Source organism: Limulus polyphemus, unplaced genomic scaffold, assembly GCF_000517525.1.
Source record: "Limulus polyphemus unplaced genomic scaffold, Limulus_polyphemus-2.1.2 Scaffold416, whole genome shotgun sequence".
Taxonomy (NCBI): domain Eukaryota; kingdom Metazoa; phylum Arthropoda; class Merostomata; order Xiphosura; family Limulidae; genus Limulus; species Limulus polyphemus.
In genome coordinates this window covers 38,596-44,305 of record NW_013666026.1, presented here as the reverse complement: position 1 = coordinate 44,305, position 5,710 = coordinate 38,596, and positions in this window count along the sequence as shown.

The window sequence follows — 5,710 nt, the reverse complement described above, 5'->3', positions numbered from 1 at the left end:
CAAAAGAAAACTTGTAAATGTAGTAGAAGTCTCCATGGAAACAAACTGAAAAAAAAAATCACACAACTGAATGAATGCACATTTTGAAAAGTTAAATGTCAGAATTGTTAACTCTTTTCTGGGTAACAACTCAGTTAAATAGTCCAACTATGATAGTTGACGTTACTATGACTGATTGAACAACTTTTTTTTTTCCAAAACCTTTTTGAACAAACTCGTATCATTTTCATTAATCCGTTAAGACTTAGACATCAATGCATAAAATAAATTATCCTCGGTATTAAAAGATATATTAACTTTAGGCTATTTCGGAATTAAAACTTTTTCATAATTTTGGCTTCTAAAGGTCGTGCAAAATAAAGTTGAGTATTTAAAAAAATTATCAATGTCATAGGTTTTTTTTTAATTTTTCCATTTATCGAATAACCCCATACTTATATATTACAAATACATGGTTTAGAGAGAGAGAGAGAGAAAAAGCACCTGTTTAATGATGTGTCCTTCTTCTCCAGATATTAAATAGACTAGATCCTCAGTTGACTGATTAATGTATTCTACAATGCTATTTAAAATATCTAATCTCTATCATAAAAAAATTAAGCTCTATTTTCTATTAATTGCCAGGCAACATGGGGAAGAAATTTGACTTCACTGACCTTCAAAAATTATGGGAGCCCAATTAATAGGAGCTTTAGTGACCCATATTGCATAACTTCTTGATTTGCAAGAGGAAAAATCTCAGAGGTTATTAAAGCATGGCGATTATTCCATACGATTCATCAGGTTAATTAAACATTGAGTTAACGTGCTGTATGCCAAGTTGTGTTTCCGAGAAACGAAACTTAATTTCCAGCATGCCTTTTAGAAACTTACAGAAGTAAAGCATTTCAAATAGCAAAAGGTCGAACTATATGTTGTTAAGCCGCTTCCACTGAATGTTTCTAATTTTCATCCAACCCCTATACGTGGGCTTCCAGGAGATGATACATTTGTATTCGATCCACTGAAATAAATTACTGTATAACCTTGTATTCCTTAGAGAGAAAATAAAAGAAAGCGTAACCATATATATATATATATGTATGTGTGTGTATGCATAAATAACATTTTTGACTAAATAGATTAATTATGTATAGATTAAAATACAGCTACAAAAGTATTTTTCATGGTGATTATCTAGAAACGAACCTTTATAATTGCACCTCTGAATTTAATGGAAGCAAGTAAATACTTTGAAACACGCAAGAATAATCAATAAAAAAGATGCATCGTGATGAAAATACGCAGCCAGAGAAAGGTGAGTGAAACAACTTGGAACAGCTTTGAACGGTTAATATTGATCTATAAGTCTAACCAAGCATAAAGTTCCTGGAAATTTTATCGTAAAAACACATTAAGTCTTATTTGTTTACTTTAAGGGGACATCTCTAGTCTACAGATTGTGTTATATAAATTACGTTATTCAGAATTAATTGAATTATACATTCCAGAATATTTAAAACTTGTGGAGAAAATAGATCATTTATAGATTAGACACTACTTAAAACTATGCCCTTTCATGTCTATTTAGTCTTCTATCTGTACTTACGTTCGCTAAATTCAGTTAACTAGGCAATTCTGTGACGTAGAAAACAAATATATTCAAATTATTAAAACTTTCTGATCAAAATTAAATTAACTATATAGGTCAAAACTAGTTTTAAAATGTAGCTTGTAAGTTAATGAAGATAGTTTGCATAATAAACTGAATATAAATACTAAATGCCATAAATAAATATACGAGAATGATGAAACCTATTTTAATTAGAAAGCATTGAATCATTCATTTGGGCACTCTCACTATTGACGATAGTTTCGTCCGTAATCCAAATAATATCTCCTGAAGGTCTGTAAGCTTAGGAAGTTTAAGTTAGGTCTAAGTTCTAATAAAAAGTTAACAGTACTAAATAATCTTTGTAAGTGCAATATTAATCTCGTTAATTATTGTAAAACATTTTATACAAATTAATAAGAAAGGTTTAATGAAAGTCACTTTAAAGTAAGCTAGAACAGAATATCAGTTAAAAAACACGAGTAACTTGTTATGAAAGTTTAGAGCTTCCCAATACACGAAACCTGGATATCCTTTGTAGCATTCTTGCATTTGCAGTATTATATGTCCAACTTCATAAATTCGTGGATGTTACAAAATGCGACAAAATTCGTAAAAAAAAAAAGAACACAGTTCTGAGAATTGTGTATGCGAGCTGTTTACTGAGTACCTAAATAGCGTGACACCAGTGTATAATTCTGTATAATAACGGCGAGTGACATAATTAGTGATTTCTTAGAGACAGACTTTTAACTTTGATTAGTTTAACAACAAAGATAAGTAACTTCCAGCACGTGTTATTGAATATTGAATAGAGTTGGTTGGATAAAACTATAGTGTCTAAACTTTCAAACATATCAATAAAATATTGGCTTAATAAATTATAAAATATCATAGCAATAAAATATTGGTTCATTAAGTTTTAAAATATCACAACAACGAAATATCGGTTCAACAAACTGTAAAATAACACAACTAAAATTAACCAAAATAATACAACACAGAGAAAAATCACAGATCTTAGTATCAATAGCAGTAGCGTTTATAAGCAGGTTATCAGACGTTAAAACCACATTTTTCATATTACTAGAGCTGGTCTAGTCGTTAGCGTGCCCACAGTATGAATTTAAAGGTTCGTGGTTTGCACCCCATTGTCATATAAACGCGCTTTACACTTTTGGGCTGTAAATGGCGCTATAAGAATGTCAGTCAAAGCAAATTTTTAGAAGCATAGTAGTGACTTCACTGAAGTAACACTGCGGGGCCATACTCTTCACTAAATCTGGTATATTGCCACAGTTGTTGGAATAACTTCATTCTTAGCTCCATGTTTTTTATTGACACTGGAACAAGCAGCAACATGATTATAAAAATGACAGCCACGTTCCCCATTTTTTGCTTGTTTATCTTACCACTTTTAAATTATATTTTTACGGGGTTTGCCCTTTTTATATAAATTTGATTCACCTTTTTCCACGACTGACCCATTTATTCTAACTTGGCTGTTTTTGTACAGATTCGGTCAAGTAAGAGTAGCCCAAGAAGTGACAGTGGGTGCTGTCGACTAGCTGCCTTCCCTGTAGTCTATCAGATCGCCCGTATGTATCTTTGCGCAAAATTTCTGAAAGATACTTTGGAAACATATCAGTTACGGAGATAATTGTCCTCAAATATCATCGAACTTTTTTTGTTGTTGTTGCTGCTAACATAACGAGTATATTTCTCGAGGTTCGTTACTTCTACCAGTTCATCAAAGCTGCATTTAACTTAACACATAACAGCACATATTTGCTGTTCATTTTGTTTACCAATTGACTATTACAACAATGGAGAAGTATTTGAGGTCACACGATTTGCATAATTTAACTACACAGCCACTATTAGGTCGAGTGTAGCTCAGTGGTTAGGGTACCGGACTGTGGATTCGATGTTTGTGCCCTACACTTTAGGACCGTGGTTCTATAATAAAGCCCCTAGTGGTACAGCGGTATATCTGCGGACTTACAATGCTAGAATCCGGGTTTCGATACCCGTGGTGGGCAGAACACAGATAGCCCATTGTGTAGCTTTGTGCTTAATTACAAACAAACAATCTATAATAAAAGTGTGGGTCAAAGTTCACTATTCGGTTAGACCGTTAGAGTATCCCACGAGTTGGTGGTCCCCTTCTCTTCAGTCTCTCTCTTTGTGCGAAATTCAACAAAACTAACAACAACGATAAATGTTTGTTAGCCTGGATTAATTTCGTTCAGGCCCCATTCCTTCAACGCGAGTTTGCTGAAGCAGGAATGTAGGAGAGAGGCCGTCTTCTTGATAGACGTGTTTGATTTTAACTTTGACCAAAATAATTATTAGTGTATTTTATAATCAATTATTAGTGAACTACGTTTCTAATAGGGGTGTGGGCAAGCTTTCAGTAAACATTATAAGTCTTTTGTACAGACAAAAATCCGAATTTCTAATGAAATATTTTCCTAAAAAATAATGTTTTAATATATGGAATCAAAGTAGTCAAGTGTAAAGCGACTTTCATGTTAATTAAGATAAAAATACTTTTCTCCATCTAAAAAAAGAAAATCTCTAAAACCTTCGAAATAAATTTCCAACATTTTTTTCAATAAATCTTCATATTCTATCTGTATTCACTATACTAATTTTATGTGAAGTCGGTCAGTTTGATCAGCCTCGTAACCACCATAAAAAATACAAAATACATCAAAATTATCATTTTTTTCTTTCTAGAATTACTTCAAATTGTAGCAGGAAACTTCATTTGCTTACACTAAGTAACTTAAGGCTCTTAATATTATACATCTGTTTTAATTACATTTTATTGTCAAGACTGTCAAACTTTGTAAGAAACCGTTAGTAAAATTTTTGTATCTAGATTCGTATCGTATCAGCCCTAGTTTTTGAAGCAGTTTCTTTCTAACCTAGTTTATGACAATTAAGTAATGAATAATTATATAATAAACGGTTAGTGGCAGGACACAACTTCTGTATAATAACAGAAATTTTCACATAGGATATTTAATAGAAATACTGCACCATTCTATGCACAATGGCCCATAAATCACAAGAAACGTTCCAGAATTTTCTAGGACTAGCACTGGAAGAAGTTGACTATGTTTCGATTTTGTATGAAAGACACCATAAAGACTTCTCCGTTGCCAATATCTTCCACTCTCAATAAAAGGTAAAAATATGTCAAATCGATATTTTAGATAAAGTTAATTTAATCATTATCGTATGTCTAATAATTATTATCATGTGCATAATATATGTGTCTGTGAATCGTTGTGATACTCAGTCCTTTGTTGTTTTTCTCCCTATAAGTGTACATATAAATATTGATATGAATGTATATATGTTAAACACATAACAAACAAGCTTTTTTCACCTTACCCATGGGTCTTTGTTTAAAAAACAACTGTATATTAGAAGTTATTAACTTTTACTAGAACGACGATTGATACTCATCTCAAGTCATGTATGTTATCTATCTCGTGTTTCTACAATAATAAATTGTTTGTATCGTACATAGGCCACAGTTTGCAAAACCTGTTGCTAGGACACCAGACTTGAAATCATTTCGATAAAAATAAGAGCTTATGTGTATACGCAACTAAACGTTCAGGAAATAATGCTTTTCTCTTTAACAGCTGTGCATGCAGAAAGTATAAATGTAAGTAAAACTAAGTGTTTGCTATACACGTGATGGCTGCTTCTAGTTTTTAAAAAATGTACGTTCTATGAAGAATTTCCTAGACGTATAGGAACTAACACCATTACATTATTTGTTTTTGGATTAGGTGCTGTAGTTTAAGGTATGAAAACAACAATAAATGTAAAAATAAAGCAGAAACGAAACTCAACCTATGTTTTATATTGTTCTTTTTCTTAAGTATTCATAGTTTGTGATAAATCGTGACTCTTTATGCAAGTATCTGTACAATAATAAAAACAGACTTTGAACCACATCTTTAATTTGCGAAATTTTAGTTTGTTAGACAGCAGTACACCATCAAAATGTTAGTTCGCTGCCTGATCTCCTGATCGGAATTTAGGTCTTAGTGACCTAGGAGGGTCAGGTACTCTGAGACCTCTTCCTCCCTTCCG